This window comes from Bidens hawaiensis, unplaced genomic scaffold, assembly GCF_021521415.1.
Source record: "Bidens hawaiensis isolate Kalapana, Puna unplaced genomic scaffold, B.hawaiensis_p1.1 tig00012335_1, whole genome shotgun sequence".
In the NCBI taxonomy this organism is placed as follows: domain Eukaryota; kingdom Viridiplantae; phylum Streptophyta; class Magnoliopsida; order Asterales; family Asteraceae; genus Bidens; species Bidens hawaiensis.
Window position 1 is genome coordinate 718,081 of NW_027492005.1, and position 25,683 is coordinate 743,763.

Genomic DNA, 25,683 nt, shown 5'->3' on the forward strand with positions numbered 1-25,683 from the left:
ATGTGGTTTTATCATTGGGCATTTACCGTATTTTTGTTTCGAGGAAAACAAATTTTATAAATGGGATCCTGACAAATTTAACATATCGGAACACACAAACGATTGCACGATAATACAGTGAGCTAATACTCGTTCAGTTCAAGGATTGAAATAGCGATCGTCACTATTCGTCTAGTCACCCATTATCACCAGGTGCTGCTGAAACTAAATTATGTGAGCAGGAATTAAACATGGGTCACTTGGAACACCAGGCCTCTTGCTTACCACTCCAGCACAAGTTGTTTGGCTTATAAGACCATGCGTAGTCATAACTCTCCACCCCTAGGCGTTATGCGCCACGTGGCGCCCAGTCAGAGTTATGGTTTTTTACAAAAACAGGGTGTAGTCATAACTCTTCACCCCCAGGCGTTATGCGCCACGTGGCGCCCAGTCACTTTTTCCGGCCACCATGAAACCCACCGGATCTAATTATTCCGGCCACCATGAAACACATAGTTTAATTAAAAAAAATAGAAATTAAAAAAAAGCATAAAACCCCTTCACATCAAGCTAGTGTCCCACACCCACACACCTCAAATCTTCACACACACAAACACACATAGTCTCTTATTCCGGCTGAGGAGATTCCCCGACGGAGATTCACACACACAAACACACACGGCCGACGAAGAAAAATTCTGGCTGAGGAGATTGAACATGGTGTCGGATCCATGTTCATTATTCCGGCCACCATGGCCGACGGAGACCTTGAAATCTACCGTCTGAGTTCCGGCCACCATGAAATCCATCGGATCCATTTTTCCGGCCACCATGAAAACCACCGGATCCATCACTCCGACCACCAACGAAGAAGAATTTGTTTTTTTATTCCCGTGCCTTTCCACCACGTTATCAACAAAACACAGGAAAAAAATAAATCAAAGCGCCGTGGGGGGCGGTGTGCCCCCGACGTTATACACCAAAACGCGGCGCACAACGTTCGACTACGGATGGTCTAATTAGGTATTTATATATGTGTGAAGAAAATATGGGTAAATAATACGTATGAGATATAAACTAAATCACTTCCATCTATAATTGAGCATTTTACCGGGCTAGGATACAACTTATTTTTCTTTGTATGATAAGGTGTTTGATTCCATCATATGATCATACTATGCATATCGGGTGATATAAGAAAGTTCATCGGCTTTCATGTGATATTGATGCGCTTGTTTTCAGTATGATCGGATTTATCATTCGAAAGAGGGTGACGGCGCAGATTGTTATCCGCTTATATGCCTCTCTATTGTAATTAGATCATTTTATTTTATATGAAAAGTTCAACTTTAATACGCCTTTTGATTATTGAGTTGGTAGCATGATTAAGCTTGGAGAAGCAAGTGGGCGGTTGGAGGATCAGGATGAAGATGGAAGCTGAAGAAGAAAGAAAAAGATTTATTTTTGTCTCTCAATTTTTATAGTTTATATTTTAATTGTTTTATGTTTATTGTGTTTCTTAGCGTATCTTTTTATTGTTTGGTATAAGTAGGGATACTGTTTGTTTAGCTAGGGAGATTATGCATAGATTAAAGTGTAACACCACGTCTTTTACCCTTTACAATTAAGGCTTAAAAATACTAACTTAAAAAGTACAGGGACCAAAAGTGTAAATTCTAAAAATCTTCTCCCATCGCGGTACCCGACGGGGTAACAATCAACCCATCACGTAGCGCGATGGGCTTGCTGAGTCAGTGGACACGTGTCCAATAAACGTGTCAACACGTGGCACGTTGTGACAGGCCACGTGTCACCACCGCATAAGGCGGCGTCTTTTTGCGGCGGCGCGGTACGCGATAGGGCACAAGGAACCCATCGCGTACCGCGATGGGGTCTAAAATCGCCTATAAAAGGGGGGAGACGGCCATGAGCTCCATTCATCCCAAACACACCTCCATTTACACACACTTAACCTCAAAAGGCGTGCCCCATTGCCATAGCAAGCCGACGTGCCATTTTCTCGTATTTTGTGCGCAAGAAACGAAGTTATAATCAAGTAGCAATCACTTAAGCGAGTAGATCAAGATCCTGCCTTTTTCTTATTATCAATCTAAGCATCCAATCTGAGGTAGGAGTTACATTTAAGTTATTTGAATTATTGCTTAGACTATCAATCGAGGCTATGGCCTTTAACCTTGATCGTTAAAGAAACGTGGATCGACTCACTGGTAGACGATCTACTTTCCTCGGGTGTGATTATGCTATTTCACCGATGGTTCTCTTGGATCTGGATTCTTCCACCTACAAAATGAACAGCACCGTAAACTTACCCCTCAGAAAGGGACAGAGGGGTCCTCTTTGGGGTAACCCTCCGGTGTGAGAATAAGAGTTTGTAGGAGAAGATAATAATATGAGAGTAAGGAAAATGGAGTGTATTGCTTAATATAGCTGAATACTGTGTAATTGGATGTGTCTCTCCTTGTGGAGTTGATGCTGTATTTATAGTGCTAGGGTTTCCAATGATTGGGCTCAGACCTAATTAGGGCCTTGTTGGCCTCCTCCAATTGCTTTGTGCCACGTGTCCTCGGGACACCTGGTGCTTTTTCATTGGTTATAATCACGTGGTAGCACATGGGTTTTGCTGAGTTGTCCACCTTTCATTGGCAGCTGTCAACATCAGCATATTCTTATTCCTTAAAAAGATACCTTCTGGAAGGTTGTCTGACGTGCACAATCAAGGTTGCCCTAATCCTGATTTGGATAAGGACGAGGTTGATTATGTGCATGTGTGATATGCGCATATCCTGAGGATGCGCGAGGTCTTCTCTTTATTCTCACGCGCAGATGTTTCATGCGCAGATGTGATATGCACGAGCATGTGATATGCGCCACGCGCGGATGCGCCACGCGCATATGTGATATGCGTGAGCATATGTGGTGCGTGAGCATATGTGATGCGTGAGCATCTGTGATGCCTGAGCATGTGATGCCTGAGCATGTGATGCATGAGCATATGTGATATGCGTGAGCATATGTGATATGCGCCATGCGCATAGGTTTTGGCTTTGTGCCTTCATAATGTCTTGATTTCAAGCCTCGTCTATATCTTGTAGGTTGACCCGCCTCGCTGGCGGGTACATATCTCTTCAAGCCCCCCCAGTCTAATGTGTGTCTTGTCTCGCGCGAGCGAGTTAAGATAGATATTAGACTTAATAGTTTGCTCTTTTAGTAGGGGTTTGTCTTTTTCTTCTTATTATTCATCGTTGCGCGAAATTCTATCCTTTTGGTTGAAAATGAATCGTCCCTGTACGTGGTTGGTTGTTGCTGACATGCGTCAGTGATGGAGACGTGTCAGACCTTTCGTTTGCTCAAGGTGCTACAGTTGCCTTTCGTGTCCCCTCACATAGTGTCAGGGACACGTGTCGCGCTCGCGTTGGTCCGTTCCTGCGAGTGGTGGCGCGTGAACTCTGGCAGCACCTGTATAGTTTCTTTTCGTGTCCCCTCACACAGTGTCAGGGACACGTGTCACGCTCGCGTTGGCTTACACCTGCGAGTGGGGGCGCGTGAAGTCCGATCAGCACCAATTTTTCTCTCTCCTGGGCCTATAAAAGCCAGCCCTTAGAGTTTTTATTCTTCATCTTCTTTGCTGTTTTATTCAAAGCTTTCCTTTCTTTCATTCTATTCCGATTACCTGTCTTCTGCTTCCAGATCTCTGTTCTTCAGAAGCATCTTTTGTCCGATTTTAAAGTTGTATGTCTGATAGCTCAGACAACACAATCTCCCCTATCCATCGCCGTGTTAAATCGTTAGTGATGTCTACGTTGAAGAAGACCGGCAATGGGAAGAGGGCTGCTGAGGCCTCATCGGAGGAGGTAGGGAGGACTAAGGCAGTGAAGAAGTGGAATGAGATCCCCTGCAAACTGAGGCAGGCCGATTTTGACAGCCTTATCGCCTCTCAGGGTTTTCTCCCTGAGTATGGCTGCATGTTGCCGGCGGCCGGGCAAACGGTGGCGGACCCGCCTACCGGCTATATATCCCTTTACTGCCATTTTTTCACCCACTGCAACCTTCGTCTCCCGATGACAAGGTTTGTGGGTGCGGTGCTTAGGTTTTATGGGATTCATATATCCCAAGTCCATCCGTTTGGACTCGTGCGCATGACTCACTTTGAGTTCATGTGCAAATCTCAGCGCGAGGAGCCCACCCCTCGGCGCTTTCAGTTTTTTTATAAGCCCAAGATCCAAGATTCTTGGTTCTCATTTATTCCTCGCAGTCAGAAGGTCAAGTGCTGCACTGTTTCATTCAAAAGCCTTCATGACTGGTCCGAGATATTTTTCTATATCAGGGCTGGTGTGATCCCCATCCGCATGACCATGCGCGCGATCTCTTCTGCGCCTGCGGATGTGGGTGTCTTCAAGAACCCAACTGGCGCCTGGGTAAAAAAGTTGACTGCCGAACCATCCCCCGCCAAGAAAATTTGCGAGGAGGCGCTGGTGGGGGTTGGTATGAGCAGGAGGTGGGCTGACAGCGCGACTGAGCCCGTTATCCAAGTTGACGGCTTGTGTAAGTTAATCTCATTGCATTACTTCTGCGCGAATATAATTCTTTTTGCTGATATCATTTGACTTATTTTGTGCAGTCAGCAAGGAGTATGTCCACGCCGCCTATGATGAGCATATGGAGGGTGGCTCCGTCGCGCTGGGCGCTGGGGAGGTTGGCTTCCCCGATCGATTCGATGACATGTTCATCCCTGTTGATCTGGGATTTCTCTTTGACAGCGATGCGCCTGGTAAGCCTTTGTACTTATGCATTTGCCTTTATAATACCAAATTTTGCTAACACTTCTGTTGCGTGTATTGTAGACGCGCTTGAGAACTATGAGCTGGAGCTCGCGGAAGAGGAGGAGGAGGAGGAGGCGCCCCAACTAAAGCGTAAAGCTAAGGGGAAAACTGGCGCAGGGGCCAGTAAGAAACAGAAGAAAGATGATGCCCCTGTTGTTCAGGATCCTCCTACTCAGGCGAAGGGACTTGAGAAAACCCAGGTGTTTACCACCAAGTTTTCCTTGTCTTCCCTGCCTCAAAAAGTGGGCAGACCTCCTGTCCACACGAGGTATGGTGCCACTACTTCCTCCCTTCGCGCGGCGGAAAAGGGGAGCGGCTTTGCGCCTGCCGTTTCCTCTTCGACAGGTATACTTTGCTTATCCTTTATGGTTCTATGAGCGCGATTCTGATAGAATTACTAATGAATCTTTGCTCACTCAAATGTTTGTAGAGCCGGCGACCTTGGTGGATCAATCTCAGGCGCAATAAGGTGCCGAGCCTGCGCCGGAGGTCGCTTCGAAGTCCCCTGTTTTACCCTCGAAAAAGGGGAGAATGGACTTCATGGCAATGTTTGACTCGCGAACGGAGTTGCGCCAAGGTACGTATTGCGCTTTTATTTTCTGACTTTTTTCTTTTAGATCAAGTCATGAACCATTTCTTTTTGTTGATTTTTTCATAGGAGTCATAGCTGGCATACAAGCTGCTGGCGGCACTCCTGGCGTCGGTGCCAGCGCCGTTGGTTCTGCTCCTGCTCCTGCAAGCACTGAATCTCCCCTCATCGGGATTACTAAGGAGCAGGAGGCCGTTTTACGCGCCGACCTGGCGGCGTCGAGACCTCCCTCACCTCCTCCTGCGCACAGCCCTCCTCGCGAGACTGATTTTGGTTCTAGGTCGCAGGAGAAGAGGCCTGTTTCAGAGGAGGATGAGGAGTTTGAAGTTGAAGACTCCGACGGCGGCCGCGCCAGCCCTGCTGCGCCACGAGATTTTCCGGCGCAGTCTTCACGTGGGGCTGGCGCTGACTTTTCTGCTTCATCTTCGCAGGTATAGGTTCGTTTTTGCTCCGCTGCGCGGACTTCCATATTAGTGTTTTGATGACTTAGATCATTACTTTGTGTTTGCAGGAAGCCGATCACATTTACCGCCCGAGATGGAACATTACTGAGGACAGCTCATTTCGGTCCATGGGTGTGTGTGAGGACTTCTGGGCTCATTCTGTGCCTCCAGCTGAAAGGAGGTTTCAGGAGGGCCGCTCTCGCGATGACTTGCTCAACGATCATCTGTTTGCTGGGTCGGCTTTCTTTGCTGCCTCCCAAGAGCTTCGCTATGATTACGTAAAGGTACGTGATGCTCTTGCGGAAGCCAAGCAAGAGGCTAAAGTGTCTGCTTGGCATCTTTCTGATGCTCGCGAGAGAGCTGAGAAGCTCCAAGCAGAGCTCAGTGAGAACAGAGCAAGTGCCAACACCGCCTTCGTGAAGCGCGGGCATGAGCTACAGGCTGCGCGGGAGAAGCTACAGGCGGCCGAGGCGGACGCGGCCAAGTACGCGCGTAGAGTGCGCGACTTGGAGCTTGATGCGGAGGCGCGTGACCAAGCTCTCGTCCAGTCTATAACTGACAAATCATCACTGGAGAGTGAGGTTGCGCGCCTGAAGAAGGAGCTGGCGGCCGCGCAGGCCGAGAAAGATGAAGCCTTGGCGACGGCAGCGTCTAGCCAGGAAGCACTCGAGCTTGCGCGAGCGGAAAAGGAAGAAGCCCTGGCGGCAGCAGCGTCCGACAAAGAGGAGCTGAAACAGACTAAGGAAACTGTTGAGTTGTTAAACTCTCAGATTCCTGCTCTTGAGACGTCTGTTGCTTCCCTCGCGCAGGATCGCCAATGGCTAATCTCACAGGGTACGACTCGTTGCGCTTACGCGATGAAATACTCAGACGAGTTTCAGGCCCTTGTGATGGATTGCAACGCTGCCGCGCGCTTGGTAGGTCGAGCTGAAGGGTTTAAGGATGGCTATGAATATGGCATGTTGAAGAAGAACCCATCTGACTACCCTTATCAGAGCGACGTTGCCTGCGCGGACATGGCCGCGATGGGGGAGAAGTATTTGAATACTCCCATTCCCATCCTTGGGCAGGTATTTTAACCTTAATGAGATTACCTTGACTTATTTTCCAAGTCTTTTTGTACTCATATTTTTCCTTATGATTTGCAGATATCCGCGCTTGCTGACCAGCCCGATCTCGGCGCGCTAAAGAAATTACTTGACGAGTACGAAGGGGCTGGTGGCAGCGATGATGGCGCGGGGAATGCTGCCCCTGCTAGCGGCTCTGGCGTGGCCAAAGGATCCGCTCCTGACACTATTGTGATAGAAGACTCCATTCAGGACGAACAACTTGACTATGGTCAGTTTGGAGATGACGAGGAGCGGGCTGCGCCAGATGCTGAGGGCGGTGATAAGGACTATGAAGAGGCTGACGTCGACGTGGAGACTTGAGAAGCCCTTCATGTTTTTTATTTTTATTTGTAGTTTGTATCTCTTCATCTTGTAAACTTGTAAATTTCAATGCTTTGGAATGAAATTTTGTTTTTCCCTTCTTCGCATCTTGCGCATTCCCCATTCATCTCTTTATATTGCATGTTTGCTTGTTGAATATAAGATATGCTTGCATGTTGAAATAAGAACAAGGTTGTAAGGAAATTATTATACTTAATCCTTGTCATATTGTAAGTGATTTTGCCATATCTTGATTATGTTGACACGTGCCTTGGCGTTTTCATTATTCCTCTTTTGCGCGACGTTATCTCGCATTTATTATAGGGAACTATGAGTTTTTTAGCCTTTACGTGTCAGTATGTGTTACTCAGATATCCATTACAATTTCATGCGCAACCTCAACCTGAGACCTTAACAACTATGTTTTGGCATTTGCTTTGCCTTAGTTGTGCTTAGGTATTTTTATGGTCAGGCTACGCAGCATGTAGGATGGATGTTGTGAGTGATTTGAGCTAAGGCTCACATTATTGGGCTAAGGCCCTGAGCTAAGGCTCATATTATTGGGCTAAGGCCCTGACGTTTTAGAGTTAAGACTCGTTAACGCGTTTGAGCTTGAAGCTCGCGCATGTATGTTTTACTTCGTTTTATTTTGTTTTGATGTCAATACAATGTTGTCATATTGCTCAAAATTAATAAAGGGAAGTGTGAAACATGTATGCAAAAGGTAATAGAATCCTCATTAAGAGAAGATAGCGCGTATCATTATTCATAATGGCTTAAAAAGCCTTGATTACAAACTTGACATTTTTTACATGAAACATTTTCTAAGCTGTGCCGCGTTCCATGCGCGCGGGATCTTCTTTCCATTCAAATCTTTTAAAGCGTATGCGCCTTTTCCCAATTCTTCCAAGACTTGATAAGGTCCCTCCCAATTGGGTGACATTTTTCCCGGGGGTATCGCGCGGCTAGCTTCATTGTTTCGAAGGACAAAATCATTTTTCTTGAAGTGGCATTCTTTCACGCGCTGGTTGTAATATTTTTCCAGTTTTTTCTTGTATTTGGCTTCACTGATGATAGCCGCCTCTCTGCGCCCTTCAAGTAAGTTGAGATCCAACCTTCTTTCGCGCTCGTTATCAATCTTGCTCATCATGAGCACTCTATGGGATGGGCATCCAATTTCTGCTGGAATCATTGCCTCCGTTCCATAGGTTAGGCTGAACGGGGATTCACCATTGCTGGTTTTGCTTAATGTCCTGTGCGCCCACAGGACATTAGGTAGCTCGTCAACCCAAGAATGGGATTCTCCCTCTAACCTTTTCTTCAGCCCATTCAGCAAGCTTTGGTTCGCGCGTTCCACTTGGCCATTCCCCTGAGGGTGGTATACTGAAGTGAAAATTTGGTTGATGCGCAATTCTTTGAGCCAGCTGGATATCTTCTTGTCAGTGAATTGTTTGCCATTATCGCTCACAATTTCCATGGGCAAGCCAAAACGGCATATGATGTGGCTCCAGATAAACTGCTTCATCGCTTCGGCTGTGATTTTTGCTAGTGGCTTGGCTTTAACCCATTTTGTAAAATAGTCTACTGCCACTACCAAAAATTTTACTCGCCCTTGCGCTTGCGGTAGGGGACCCACAATATCGATTGCCCATTTGTGGAAAGGCCATGCGGAGGTCACCGGAATCAAGTTGTTCTTTGGCCGCATGGTGTTTGGCGCATAGCTCTGACATGCTTTGCATTTTTGGATCTCTTTTAAAGCGTCCAAGTACATGCCTGGCCAATAGTAACCTGCGCTCATTGCCTTGGTAACAACCATGCGCGGGCCAGCATGTATTCCACAGATTCCTTCGTGTATCTCTCTGATCACATAGCTTGCTTCCTCAGCATCAAGGCATTTCATGAGCGGTCCAAGATAAGAGCGTCGATATAGTGTACCATCAAGCAGTTCATAGTTTTGCGACTTGTGCCTTATCTTCCTCGCCTGTGCGCGATCGTCTGGTACTTTTCCCTCCTTCAAGAATTCCATTATTGGAGTTATCCATGATGAAGGGGTTGTATGAGTTACAAGGACAGACTTCGCTCCCACCGACGGGTTGCTCATTACTTCTACTCTGACATCATTGCCAAAGTGATCGAAGCTGGTTGATGCCATCTTGCTCAGCGCGTCGGCAGATTTGTTTTCACTGCGCGGAATATGAATGATTCTGAAGCAGTCAAATTGCTCGATGAGCTTTTTCGCCTGCTCTAGATACAGAGGCATGGTGTTCTCCTTGGCATCATAAAGGCCATTGACCTGTACTGCTACCAAGTATGAATCAACATGGGCCTCTAGTTTTTAACTCCGAATTTGTGCGCGATGCGCAGGCCAGCCAGCAGGGCTTCATACTCAGCCTCATTGTTGGTGCTCTTGAAGTCCAACCTGATGGCGTAAGTATATTCCTGATTCTCTGGATCCACCAGCTTGAGGCCTGCGCCGGATCCTTCGTTGTTTGAAGCTCCGTCGGTGAATAATCTCCACACATTTTCTTCATCATTGGCTCGCGGAGGGTCTACCTCGCGCTGAGCCTCTTCAATTTTTCCTTCGGGGACTTCGGTAATGAAATCAGCCAAGACTTGTCCCTTTATTGCTGGACGGGGCTTATAGGCGATCGTGTGCTCTCCTAATTCCAGCGCCCATTTTGTTAGCCTTCCCGAGAGCGCGGGGCGCCGCAGGACTTGCTGGATGTTGTAACCAGTCAGTACTTCAATGGGATGACCATTGAAATATCTATGAAGCTTGCGCGACGCGTGTGTTAGTGACAAAACTAACTTTTCCATAATGGAGTAGCGCGTCTCAGGATCTGTCAGCACCCGACTCACATAGTATATTGGCGTTTGGATTCCCTTGCGATCCACCAACAATACTGCGCCGATGGCGCGCTCTCCTGCTGATAGGTACAATGTCAAAGTTTCACCAGGAAGTGGAGCTGTGAGTGCGGGCAGATTTATCAAACATTCTTTTATCTCACTGAAAGCTTGCTCGGCCTTAGGAGTCCATTTGAATTGGCTTTTCTTTAAGCAATTCCTCAATGTGTTGACAAATGGGGTAGATTTGCTTGCATGGTTCGCTAGGAACCTGTTGATTGAAACCAATCTACCATTCAGCTTCTGGACTTCTTTCATGGTGGATGGCGAGGGCATGTCAAGGATGGCCTCCACCTTTTCTGGGTTCACCTTGAAACCATCCTTGGTGACCATTACTCCTAGAAATTTTCCCTCTTGTACGCCGAAAGTGCATTTGCTCGGATTGAGCTTCATGTTAACTTCCTTTAGGCGCCCAAGGGTTTCTTCGATGTCTTTGAGCATTTGTTTTTCCTCCCTGCTTTTGATCACCAAATCATCCACGTAGACTTCTAGGTTTCTTCCAATTTGCTCGTTGAAAACAGCATCCATAAGTCTTTGGTAGGTGGCTCCCGCATTCTTCAAACCAAAGGGCATTTTTGTGTAACAAAAAACACCCTTGTCGGTTCTGAAGGCGGTCTTGTCCTCGTCTTGTGGTGCCATTTGAATCTGGTGATAGCCCTTGTAGGCATCCAGGAAACATTTGAGCTTGAATGGCGCCACGGAGTCCACCTTTGCGTCGATGTTTGGGAGGGGTAACAATCTTTTGGGCACGCTTTGTTGAGGTCCTTGAAGTCAATGCACATCCTCCACGACCCGTTACTTTTCTTTACCATCACAGGATTGGCTACCCATGTCTGGTATCGTATCGGGCGGATGATGTTTGCGCGCAATAGGTCCTCAACCTGCTCATTCATGGCCCTCGCCTTCTCATCCCCCATGACTCTCTTCTTTTGAGCAATTGGCTCTACAGACTTGAACGTGTTGAGAGAATGTTGCGCCAGGTCTAGCGGAACCCTAGTCATATCAGAGTGTTGCCACGTGAAGACCGACATATATGCTGTGAGCAATCTTTTCATTCTCAACCTCGTGTGTCTGATATCGTAGCGCCAATTGTGATTGTTTGCTCCGGGAATTTTGGGTTGAGAATCCATTCCTCTGGCGCGTTGTCTGCCATTGGAAGTTTCATTCTCCCTTCCCGCGGAGTAGTTGTCACTGCACACAAATGATCTCGGTATACAAAAGTTACACCTGTTGGTGTTGGGAACCCCAACGCGCCGTGCGCTGGCGACGGTATGGCGTTGAATTGGGCAATCGTTCCCCTACCCAAGATCATATTGTGGCATGAAGTGGTGGGCAAGACCAAGAAGTTGACAACTTCGGCTCGCTTGTGTTTTTCATCCCCCATGGTTAGTTCAAATTGTATTTGACCTAGGGGATGAATGATTTCATTTGAAACACCAGAGATTGGCGCATTCACAATTTCAAGCCTTGCTTGGTCTGCCGGATCCAGTTTCCTGAAACATTGCTCATACATGATGTCTGATTCGCTGCCAGTGTCCACCAGGACTTTTGACACTTCATAATGAGCAATGTGTGTAGTGATGACAAGAGGACTGCTGATAGAAGGGCCTCCCCTGATTCTTGGGAAGATTACTTGTTGTTCGCGCCAATCTCCTTGGATTTGCGCGCTTCTCTTTCTTGATATTTGCCCTTGCCTTCCTCCCTCGGCTACACAGATTCTTTTGTACTTTTTGCTGGCTGAGGCTCCTTCTGGTTGTTCATTTTCTGGTCTTGAGTTTTTCACCAGGTGAGCCAGCTTGCCTGATTTCACATCTTTTTCAATTGCATCCTTCAAGTGGTGGCATGCATCAGTGTTGTGTCCTGTGGACTTGTGAAACTCACAGTACTTGCCACCGCTTGATGGTCCCTTGTAGTGTAGTGGCTTGGGGCTTTTGAACTGGACATTCTCAGTGCTTAACACTTGTGAAGGCGTTTTAGTGAGGGGAGTCCATATTCTTGGCAGAGGTCTGTTAGGATCTCTGCCGCCTTCCCTCTTGTCACCCTCCGCGCGATTACGAACGTCTTTTTGGGGCTAAGGTGAGCTTGGTTGCGCCTGCTTTTCTGTGGAAGAAAAACTGGTTGGTTGCAACCTGGACCATACAGAGTTCTGTTTGCCCCTTCTTTCGTTGCTGCGCGGTGTCTCAGCTTGATGCCCTCTTTCTCTTGCCCTATCTTGGGCAATTTGTTTTTCATTTCTCGCGAAGACTCGCGATGCTTCCATTAGCTTGGCCCAAGTGGTTGGCATGCCATCTCTGCTTACGAGAGCTCGGCGGAGTTGGTCACTACGCGCGCCTTGTATAAAGGCCACGCGCAAGAGTTGCTCAGTGATACCTCCGATTGCCAGAGACTCCTGATTGAAACGAGTTATGCAGTCTTCAATCGTTTCATCATTCTTGCGCACGCAGTGCATGATGTCATCCGGGTCGCGCGTGTGTCTGCGCTGCTGTACGAAGTGGGCTTGGAACTTTTCCAATAGTTCCTCGAACCCATCGATCTGCCCAGTCGGCAAGCTCTCGAACCAGACACGCGCCGCGCTCGTGAGGGCAGCGAGCAAACATGTGACACCATGTTGGCATCGTCCAGCTTTCTAGGTTTCCAGTGTTGTAAAAACCTTGTAAGAAATCATCTGGATCTGTTGTGCCGTCATATTTGCCCAAACCACTTGGCATCTTGGTTTTGTGCTGAATGGGGGCCTTCGCGATGCGCTCAGTGAACTTTGAATGTTTCACCAAGATGGCTGGCCTGTACGGTGTGGTTACGTCCACTTGCCCTCTCACTGGTGGGCTGTACGGCGTGTGCAGATCCAGATCGGCTTTGGCTCCAGGCGCCATGTTCACGTGCGCGCGGAGCTGTGAGCCTCCTGCATGAGTATCTCGCGTCTTCCTCATGCTGTGCACTTCTTCATCACTAAACTCAGTGTGTGCAGTGTGAACAGAATGACCATCTTCCGGCGCGCGCGCCCTTTTTGTTCCATGAACGTTTTGCTTGTCAAACGCTAGCCTTTGTGTTAAGTCGGCTGTCTTTTTGTGTTTGACCAGCTCATTGTACTTGTCCATTAGACGTCGTTGCTCGTTTATGAGCCATTCTTTGGGGTCATTGGTTTCATCTTCTGGACCCATTGGTCCTTTTTGTTTCGCGCCGGTAAGATTTTGTAACGTGAGATCGTCTGGAGGAGTTTCAGTCTGGCCATGAGGAGTTGTGATGAAGGGACGGTTACTGGTGGTGCGCGTAGAATCACGCGGCACCCTCAGAAACTGCTGTCCCTCATTAACATCCTCACGTTCAATATCCTCCAGAACTTGATCAACGTTACGAACGCAGAAACCATGGTGAAAATTTGTTTTTTTTTTTTTTTTAGAGATCTGATGAGATCTTGTTGCCGTTGTAACAGGTGATGGTGCCAATGAAGAAACGTGGATCGACTCACTGGTAGACGATCTACTTTCCTCGGGTGTGATTATGCTATTTCACCGATGGTTCTCTTGGATCTGGATTCTTCCACCTACAAAATGAACAGCACCGTAAACTTACCCCTCAGAAAGGGACAGAGGGGTCCTCTTTGGGGTAACCCTCCGGTGTGAGAATAAGAGTTTGTAGGAGAAGATAATAATATGAGAGTAAGGAAAATGGAGTGTATTGCTTAATATAGCTGAATACTGTGTAATTGGATGTGTCTCTCCTTGTGGAGTTGATGATGTATTTATAGTGCTAGGGTTTCCAATGATTGGGCTCAGACCTAATTAGGGCCTTGTTGGCCTCCTCCAATTGCTTTGCGCCACGTGTCCTTGGGACACCTGGTGCTTTTTCATTGGTTATAATCACGTGGTAGCACATGGGTTTTGCTGAGTTGTCCACCTTTCATTGGCAGCTGTCAACATCAGCATATTCTTATTCCTTAAAAAGATACCTTCTGGAAGGTTGTCTGACGTGCACAATCAAGGTTGCCCTAATCCTGATTTGGATAAGGACGAGGTTGATTATGTGCATGTGTGATATGCGCCTATCCTGAGGATGCGCGAGGTCTTCTCTTTATTCTCACGCGCAGATGTTTCATGCGCAGATGTGATATGCACGAGCATGTGATATGCGCCACTCGCGGATGCGCCACGCGCATATGTGATATGCGTGAGCATATGTGGTGCGTGAGCATATGTGATGCGTGAGCATATGTGATGCCTGAGCATGTGATGCATGAGCATATGTGATATGCGTGAGCATATGTGATATGCGCCATGCGCATAGGTTTTGGCTTTGTGCCTTCATAATGTCTTGATTTCAAGCCTCGTCTATATCTTGTGGGTTGACCCGCCTCGCTGGCGGGTACATACCTCTTCAATCGTATTTTACAAATCATTCACAATCATGTTTTCATAAACGTTACTTCATGATGAAGTAATGTTAAACGAAAGATATATTTTGACGGGCATGTAGTAACTAGAAGGGGGATATCACTAGTAGTAAGTTTCTTGCCTAAGGAAAAGTAATTCGTACAAATCCCAATCAACCGAGGGACCCGTTTACGGAGAAACTTACCAACGTGATAGAACCTATTAGGCCAAAGCATGCTATATCAAACGTCACATAAAACAAGTGTTTTCATTCACAATCAAAGATAAACGATTTCAAGGTTAAACTTACAATCATAGCTTAACATCATTCAAAACATTCATACGAACCTATTTATGTATAGGTTAATATCATTCACAATCACTCAATCAATCAGTCAAGATTTTCAACACCAACGGTACAGGTGAATACGTTAACCTTTTCAATCAGTCAAAACATGTTTATACTCAATGAGACGAACGGGTGTTTGTCTTAACGAGTCAATCAATGTCTACATGAGATAATGAAATCTCTAAAACGTTATAATACAAAGTAGATAATAATATCAACTCAGACCGAATACGCATGTGTCTGGATCCAAACATAACTGTTAAAGCTCAATCAATCAATCAAAAAGGCAATGAAGCCGCGAGCTTAAACAGTCATGACCAGTTCTCAGTTTAGGGCCGTTTGGCTCGGGGAATACCGTTGTATGTGTAGGGCAGTGGTACATATACCGGAAGTAGAAATGCTTCCGCTGAGATTGTCAAGAAAACTACATTTGTATTGTAATCGTCATTCAAAATGTTTTATTGAGTCATACGTGTTCACCAGCATATAGCTAACGCATTTTTCCAACCCATTGCAGGTAATTAAGGATAAGTAGCATTAGCAAGGATTGGAGTCTATATGAAGATAGAAGCGCGTACAAGATGTCTCCTTTTTGATAACTAAAATCCTTGTAATATGAAACATATGTTTTGTAAAACGATACTCGAGTATTTAATTCACGAGTAAATTTTCAATGTAAATTAATATTATATTCAACCTAAAGTCTTCTGCTAAAATTAATCCATAAACTCTGATATATTTACAAAACATATACCAACTTGTGATCACACGCCTAGGCCCTAAGTCGGGGGTGTGACATAAAGATAATTGTAAGCTTTAAGTTTGTCGACTAAATCATTTGATTCAAATATTTGAATAGAAATCCTCCCGGTTCAATCAAAGTGCATACACCAACATCTAAACAATCTAAACAATTCACAAGAAGTGATAAAGTAATTCACACCGTAATTAAATTTCATACTCATTCAGTCATTCTACTATTATATAATGAGAATAAGCATCCTGGTATTTAAAACCAACTTTAACAAATAACCAAATATCTTAAATCAGACATCTAATATATATTTTATAAAAGTGTGTGTTTTTTTAGGTATGATATAAAAATATATGTTTATAAAATTGTCCGACATGTGTCCTCATAATTCGGTGTGATTAGTGATACAAATTTGAAAGCGAAACAAAACATTTACCTATATGATTTGGACCGTCTTATGGTTAAACTAATTAGAAACACCTAAGGTGTGAGCTACCATTCCCAACACAACAACATTTCCTTCATCTACATCTCATCTACGACCCTTTTGACGTGTGCTTTAACAATATTACTAAACTTTAAAGTACAAATAATCCATGAAATCAAGATAGAATAAAATAGACTTTTATATTTTAGAATAATTTATATATTTTAGAATAACTAATAGTCCAATACCACATTGGCACACTCAAGCCGAGTTACAAATCTTTTTATATGATACCTTTTTTAATATCGTGTAGCAGTGACAAACACATGATTCTTAATGAAACATCTTTTTATTTTATCGTATTTTGTCTCCTATGTAAATGAAACTAAAATAAATTGTTGCATTTAAGTATATGAAAAACTATTTGGATGTAAAAAAAAAGTTCCATTGTATGTAAAAAAAGTTGTACTATAAAACGGTTGCATTAGACTTAATGCATGTTACATTAGCTTCGTTTAATTATTGATGGTTATTCTTTAATGAAAACGAAATTCGACTTTTTTTTTTCCGTATGATTTTGATTTTGGCACTTTCATACACAAGATTCAAATCCTAACTATGTTTGGGAATAAACACGTTTTAAACACAAGTACCACTTTAATTCCACTTAAGGTCCCTTTTTCCATGAATTATAACTCAAGCATGTTTAATCTGACTTTTGATATGTGATGAGACAAAAATTAACACGTGACGCTATAATTAAGTGCTAAAAACTCCAATCCATCCAATTGACTTTAAACTCCATCATCATTTGCTCCTCGTTAAAATACATTCATACCAAGTGACTTTGACTATCTTTGACTTTCGTTTAAAATCTTATTATAAAGTTATGAATACGCCATATCTATTATGTACTCAATACCCTTATACCCCTAAGACAGCCAAAAGTCCAAAACACCCATATGTAATAACACAAAAATGCATCATTAAAGATTTGTTCATAATTTTAGTCAAAACCCCACTACAAAAATGCAAATCATCAATAATACTGATGCAACGGTAAAACGATAATGAAGATCGAATCACGTTGATTCAACGAATACCCGTGATGAACTTCCAAAACCCTAAAAATCCCACCCATAGGTCAGGAAAAATGAAGAGAAAAAATAATTATTATAAAATTCAAGTCTGTCCATCCAGATTACATAACCAGCATATAAATAAAGAGTCTAATACGAAATGGGCCTAAAATGGGTCATGGACCAAACACAAATTCAAAAACAAAAACATAAAAAGTGCTGAAAAAACATAAAAAACCCCAAAACTTTATTTAGGAGGCGTTTTTAGGCTTCGGACAAGGGCCAAACCGCCATAGACGTTTGCCACAATGTGCTCTTGTCTCAAGCTTCGATTTGACTGGTAATAGGCCTGAAATGGAGCTTCGTGGGCCAAGTTATGCCCGTTTTCGTGGGCCACATTTTATAGCACGATCTTAGGCCTCCAAATACATAATTGCCCGGTCTTCAATACTTGGGCCCACATTAATACTCATCTTCATTTTATGTTTAATAGAGACTCAACCAAGTTACCTAACCATGATAAATTATTTTGAATGTTAATTAACTGCTCAATAGAAAGAAAACATTTGGGATGTTAGCCAATTTAATGTCTGGTCCATGTAGATGTTTCTTGACACTTCAATTAATGCTAATAGTGACCACTCTCTGTAGTTGAGCCATGTGAGTGTAAATAAGAAAGTACCCATTTCTACTTAGGGATATATTAGCTGCTACAACAGATATTAATTTTTTTTATTTTATTTTTGGACATACATATAAACGTGGTAGCACACACATATATCTTTAATGTGTATAGAAAGAAGATATAATAGAAGATTAAAAAAAGGATTGGAAATTCATAAACTTTTCTCATGGGTTTGCATCATTTATAAACGAACTATTATTATTGAATCATTGATGCATATCCAGCCAAAGATAGTGTATAAAGTATAAACTACTCATTATTGTAGTATGCATTAGAATTTGGATTTTGGATCTATATTCTAGATACACATGATAGTTTCGTAAAAATATAGGATTAAGGTTAAAGATTTCTAAGAGCTCATAACGTTGTGTTATAGTGTGGTCTTATAACGTTAGGGCTGGTGGTTTTCGCAGGACACTTCTTGTCTTCCTTTACCTGTGTTTTTTATGTGTTACTAACTTACTGTGTATATTTAATTCCCTACAATATGTTTGTTGATTACTAATCTAATATACTATGTTGTGATGTTGTTTTATCAATTCTTTACGTTATATGTTCTCATGTTTTTACGTTATTTTACTAATCACGTGAAAATAACGTTAAAAGTGGCGGAAGGTTAATCAGGCATCATGTGGTGGCGTTGATAGCCGAAAGACAAGGGCACATGCACCAATCAGCCGGTGTCCCGATGATTGAGTGTTATGTGTCTTATGTCCAAGGCTTGATTCAAAACTACTATCGAGCCGGGGGTCTCACCGGAAGCAGCCTCTCTATCTCTATGGGATAGAGGTAAGGCTGTCTACATCTTACCCTCCTCAGACCCTACCATAGCATTGCTATTGGTGGGATATACTGAGTACGATGATGATGATGATGATATGTTCTCATGTTTTTGATATACTTTTCAGGTTTATGTATGCTTTTATGGAGATGAGGTCTCCCTGAAAGCAACATTTCTATCCATTGGAGAAAGAGTTAAAGACATGGTTCGTTTATATTCCACTCTCCACGTACACTTCTAATAGTTTTGATGTAGGTGGGATTATACTGAGTAATGAGTATGGTTGTTTTCTTTCTTATAAACCCATGTTTTGTATTCGGATTTTGTACTAAAAATTTTATTTTCATAATATTGTTATTATGTTTTTCTGTAAAATGATGTATAAACACCTGAACTTCATATTTGCTAAAAAGCAATATTTGTCATCTGGTTTACTCGTGTGATCATATGAAGTCATAATCGAATCCGAGTTTATAAGAACTCAAAACCCTTAGCAATCTCGTAGATACAAGTAGGGATGTTCATAAACTATTATATAGACTGAACCAACTAAAAATGCAAGTCGCCCGGTTAATAATCTGAGGTATACGATTCAGTTTTGACGATTTAACAGTCTAACCAGGAGTTCGAAACTTGAAACTAGTCATGTAAACCAAACCGAGCTTTTTTTTTCTTTATTTAACTTCTTTTCACTTTTAGGAGTATGGAATACTATGGACATGTATTATGATTTTTAAAAAAATTAATACAAACTTTCAGTAAGCAAAAAAGCCAATCAAGCAGTTGATACAAGTAAAATCTGTTGAATTGACACAAGAATCATATCTATAATTGCATGAACAAATGAGCTTAAAAAGCTACAATAAAACTATAGATTCAAATCCCTCACTTTTATCCTCTAATCTCTGAATGCACATCGGACACGAACACAAACATTAACATCAACATCAACAAAACCACGTTAAAAAACAACCGAACTATAATCTCTAACACAAACCTCAAATCTTCCTATTTATCCTCCCCAAATTCAACATCCCTAATTGGACCTTTCTCCAATCCATCTTTCAATAAATTCAACTCCTCTTCGGTCAAACTGTGTTTAGAATGCGGTAAGCTATTAGCAGCCGCCTTTTCAACCTCAACCGCCCAACTATAAATCACCATACCCGCAACCGCAACAAGCATTCCTGCTATGTTCTTGAAAGTCAACTCTGAGTCAAACAACAGCCACCCTAAGGTCAACACACACACTGTGACCTAAAACCTGAAACGACACAGCTGAAAACCGCCCGATGCAGAGGTACTGACTAATATTGCAGAAGACCGCCAGTGAGCATGATATCAGTATGAAAATCTGTAATTAGTGATATTTAATTAGTTTTAATTCTATAGTTATCAAAATAATTTGAATTTGAAATTAAAGAAAATGGAGTAAGTTTTGCTTACAACAGCACCAGAAGATATGTTTTTCATGTAACTGGAAATCAAATTTCCACTTAGATAATAATCGATGAACGGGCCCAATACAAGAAGCGAGATAGCTTGAATTGGAGCGGTTTTACTCAATAATTCAAATGCTCCAATTGAGTATTTCTTCTGTAACGAGCCGATTGACTGAAAAGTAAAATCAAAATTATTAATAAAGATTCGCGAGCATTTAAGAATATTAACAATAAACGTGATTAAATACACGTTTACTCACAATCTGTTGCAATGATGTCGCGAGCACTGCTACGCATGCGCATATAAAACCTTTAGCATTAACTTTAACGTCAGTCACAGTGCAAACACCAACGCCTATAACCACCACCACAACAGAAACTTTGACTTCTTTTGAGTACCGTTTGTTATGAAGAATCCATTCCATCACACAAACCACTGGAATCATGCTCGGTTTGGAGATCTGCACAATAATAAAAGCTTAATCCTTGGAATTGTAAAAGTGGAAATTGTGAAATTTCATAAAATTTATAGTTACATACTTGGTAAAATCCAACTGAGTTAAGCATAAGGCTGAGGTTCATCCCTGTGATTGACATATTCGCAACAATGGAAAACCAGAGAAGTTCCCATAATGGAACATGTTTTGCTGACGTGTATCCAGTAGAATTTGAAACAAATCCCACCAGTGCAGTTACAGCAAAGTGAAATCCTGTTAATGTTGTGGCTGCACAAAACAAAATTGCACTAAATCCAATCAGTAAAGATATAAAAATCAAAAAATAATCAACAATCACACAGAGAGATATAGAAAACAGATTAAGTTGAATCAAGTAATCAACAATCTAACTGAAGATCTGGAAAGTCGATACTTAAGTTCACAAAAGTTAGATCGATCCATATAATGTACTCAAATTTACATAATCCGTGCATAATCGATGCAATGTAGACAATGCAAACACCATCTCGTTGTAACCTAAACCTACAACAGGATTGTGATCTTTAAAACAGACTCAATTAACAGTAGTCAAACAGTTAATCTACTAAAGTAGAGCTCAATTCTATCGTTCAATAAGCGAAGATCTGGAAAGTAGATACTTAAGTTCATAGAAGTTTGATTGATCTAAGTAACAGTACACAATTCATGCAGAATTATGCAATGTAGACATTGTAAACACTGTTTCATCGTAACTAATCCTAAAACATGATTGAAATCTCTAAACTACACTCAATACAGAGTAAGCAAACAGTTAATCTAATAAACTACAGGCTCTACAGCTGAATTCTTCAGTTCAATCTTGTAATCAACAATCAAAGTGAAGATCACGAAAGTTAACACATAATTTCACTAAACTTGATCGATCTATATAACAAAGTCAATTATACACAGTTCGCGCATAATTGAAGCAATGCAGACACTGGAAACATCATTTCACTCTAACCTAAACCTAAAACATGATTGTAATCTCCAAGCAAACAGTTAATCTAGTAAAGCAGAGCCGAATTCTTCTGTTGAATCAAATAATCAGAAAACACAGTGAAGATCTGGTAAATCGACATTTACGTTCACAGAAGTTTAATCGATCTACATAACGAAGTTAATTTTACACAATTCATACATAATTGACGCAATGCAGACATCGTAAACACCAACTCACCGTAACCTAAACCTAAAACACGATCGCAATCTCCAAACTACCAGCTAATCTAACAAACTAGTACGGAATTCTTCAGTTCAATCAAGTAACCAACAATCAAACCGAAGATCTGGTAGTGGTAAGTTAATCGATCTACTTAACGAAGTCAATTACACAAAATGACACAATTCATACATAATTATTGCAATGTAGACATCGTAATCACGAATTCACCGTAACCTAAACCTAAAACACGATCTCAATATCCAAATTGAGCTCACATTAACTCTAGGTTTTCAGATCTACACAAATAACCGAGATCTGAACAGAATTGAACTAAGTAAGTAACTAACCGAAAGTAAAAGAGTAGCCGTTAGCGGACATGAGCTGCTTATTGGCCATAATAATCCCGAGGGAGCTTATGACATTCATCGCCCATGCACCGACATCCGACACCGGTGAAGCTTTCTTCTCACTCTCCGTCATTCTCTTCTTCTAGTCAAAATTGAATCTGAAGAATGAGGATAACAGACGGTGATTTGAACAAGTACAAATGGAGTGTGATGATGATGATTGACAGTAAGAAGAATTCAGGATTCCAGGATGGATATCAGAATAATTGTTTTTGAACGGTGATCTAGTTTCAATAATAATAATAATAATTGTTTTTTTTTCGAACAGCAAGTTTTATTAAAAATCAAACAGCCTATCAAGCAACTAGCAGGCGAGACAAAACACCACACGAAAAAGACACTATTACAAATCAAATCTCCTCAATTTCTTCTAGTCTAGAGTCACAGACCTATATTTAATCCAAATGAATGTCAAAAACTTGATTTCACCAATCATTTTTTTCTGCCCTTATAGGGACATCCGAGAAAATGAGCTTGTTACGGGCTCACCATAAGCTCCAGCAGCCAACCAAAATGATCGACTGTACTATTCTTTTCTTATTGAAGTGGCTTGGGATGTGCTTATGGACATTAAACAGGTTGTCTATCGTAAACGCAAAAGTGGAAGGAATTTTACACCATTTGCTAATTTCTTGCCACACCAACTTGCTAATTTCTTTTTATATAAATAATGTTCATACTCTCGTTCAACTTTTTTTATAAATAATATTAAGATAAAATGATGTCTATGTATGGGTGTTTGGTATTCAAATCAGAGTTAATAGGTTCAAAGGCTGAAACCAGATCGAATTGGTTAAAAAGATGTTAAATATTCTCATTTTTCATATCGGAATAATTTGGTAATTAAACGATTCCTAGAGGATCCGAGGACTTTATTGTTGTATGTATTTGGTGATGTTTACAGTAAATTAATAAAATAAATATTTAAATAATGAATGTTTTCCTTAATATGTTAATTAGTTGGAACGTGTTTACTTAAGAGAATAGTAAATGTACTTTTATTTTTATTTAGTCTTTAAGGTTATGTTTGCATTCAACATGTTCTTTGGATGAATTTGTAGTAGAAAATAGATAAATATGTATGTAAATATTATAAACGGGTTGATGACGTTTATATTAATCACATTTAAGTGTTTGATTACTAGATTTTTGACATGTTTTTTATACGTTTTTTTATCTTACCCTTTCACTTTAGTGAAATGCAACAAAAGAAGTACTTGTTTTTTTCTTGAGAATGTATATGAAGTTGTTTAATATCGTAATATATGTTTGGTTTTAGGTACCAAGAAGTGAAAACAAATGCTAACCATTATATCTCTTTTACTTATGGATATGTTGAGAAACCGTAAAAACATATGCTAGAAGTAAATTTTATTTAAAAAGACACGTTATATCACATATACTATTTTAGGTAACTGTGAAAATCATGTAAGCAATTATCTGCTTAAAAGTGATTCACATTCATCTGTTTACAACTTATGCAATGTGATTTTTCCTAGCAAGTGTTCAACAATGACGATTTAGTGAATATGATCAAAAAATTCTCTGTAGCTTTACACAATGGTCCTTCAAATTTGACAATCCCACTATGTTCATGAGAGGTTTAAAATTATTATATTTTTTTATTCATTTAACGACTTGCTGAATATGACCAAACCTTATAAATATTCCACCAGTCCAATCAGTCAAATTGCCATTTGATGTCCACTATGTGGTTACATGTGGAACAATACTTGCTTGCCGACTTATTAAATGGACCATATTATATATTTATATATAGTTTCTCATTTATTTGCTTTGACCCACTTGTTTATACGCGGATCAATTTGTGTTAGATTATTTTTAACAAAGTAAATTAATATATGATTGAAAAATTATACTTTGAAAAACAAATATACAACTTAACAAATGAATTTGTTTTAAAATGCTAAAAAAATATATTGGATAATAAAATTTTGTAATGCATATTTGGTAGACATGTCCACAAATTTCCAATAATCACATTCAATAAGTGTTACTTGTTCAGAGGGCATTCCGCATTTGTAATGGGAGCGTTTTCATTCTAAAATGGTATGCATGCTATTTGGGAACGGGTTTGGGTGCAAAAGAAGAGGTCCCACCATTAGTTTAACTAAAAACCATCAACTACATCACCCTATTTCATTTAATTAATTTATCTGTGTAATTTGTAATTATTTAATTATTATAAGGGCAACTACTATACATAAACTTGGAAAAAAAGATACGTGTCTATATGACATGATAAAAAAAATGTTTCTTTTATCTGCTCTACTATCTATCCCTGATTAGTTTCATTTCTGAAGTTAATGGCTAATAATGACGCAACCAATGAGTTTTCAAAAACCCCTTTTTATCATACAAGCTATAGGTTTTCATGGTTACAATCACCTATTACAAAAATTCTAGACAAGACATTTAAAACTGCTTCATAATACAACAAATCAAACCAGTCGAATTGGATGAGTCAAGTTGAACCCATCACCTCCGATTTATCACCTAGAGTCAACCAAACCATCTAGAAAAATTGTTTCCACTTAAAATCCCTCAAACCTTGCACTTGCAAGGATTTGAACCCACCACCTCCGATTTATAAAGGGTGGACACCATACCACTAGACCATCATGTCATGGCGATCTACAACAATTAAATTTCTTTATTTTTCAATGGCATTCAAAGTCATGTGTTTCAACTAAAAACTCTATATATTACGGATTGCAAAAATAGAAAAAAAAACATACATTATTAAGCCACGAACCCAACCGTCCACCATACTGTATTAACTCAAACCGGCCAACTTTCATTTTAAACGGTTCAGTCAGCTTGAGCAGCACATTTATTACAAAGATAAATCACTTAACTCATGCGATTTAAAGTTTAAACGATCTCGACATTCTCTTTTTAAAGCCTACCAACTACACAGATTTGACATGCATCCTATGTTCAAGCAAATGACACCATTCTATGATTGAAAAATAATCTCATAAGGTTGATTTTCAAGAATGTAACAAACATCCTTCCATATGGCCATATGTTCTTTGCTTTCATCCCTCCAAAACAAAACTTCAAACCAACATCACTAACACATAACAATACATGTTCAATCCTCACCAACACAAGAAATCAAAGCATCCACTAACATCAATAAGCACATCATCCTAATCAAATAATACATTATGTGCTTTCAATTTACCAAACTATGGGCAAAAGTAAAATTGCACTAATTTTGACGTTATTTTACTAATTTCGTGAAAATAACGTTAAAAGTGATGGAAGGTTAATCAGGCATCATGTGGTGGCGTTGATAGCCGAAAGACAAGGGTACATGCACCAATCAGCCGGCGTCCCGATGATTGAGTGCTATGTGCCTTATGTAATATGTCCAAGGCTTGATGCAAAACTACTATCGAGCTGGGGGTCTCACCGGAAGCAGCCTCTCTATCCCCATGGGGTAGAGGTAAGGCTGTCTACATCTTACCCTCCTCAGACCCTACCATAGCTTTGCTATTGGTGGGATATACTGAGTACGATGATGATGATGAATTTA

The 25,683-nt window shown here is 41.3% G+C and overlaps 1 pseudogene across 1 annotated transcript; it reads right to left on the minus strand.

Moving 5' to 3' along the window:
- Positions 1-19,411: 19,411 nt before the first annotated feature.
- On the minus strand, positions 19,412-22,276 carry LOC143540814 (UDP-rhamnose/UDP-galactose transporter 2-like; annotated as a pseudogene). Its single transcript, XR_013136648.1, has 5 exons — positions 22,059-22,276; positions 20,611-20,795; positions 20,331-20,531; positions 20,075-20,242; positions 19,412-19,982 (listed from the first exon to the last, which is right to left on the minus strand). The product of XR_013136648.1 is annotated as a UDP-rhamnose/UDP-galactose transporter 2-like (transcript).
- Between the last annotated feature and the right edge of the window lie 3,407 nt (positions 22,277-25,683).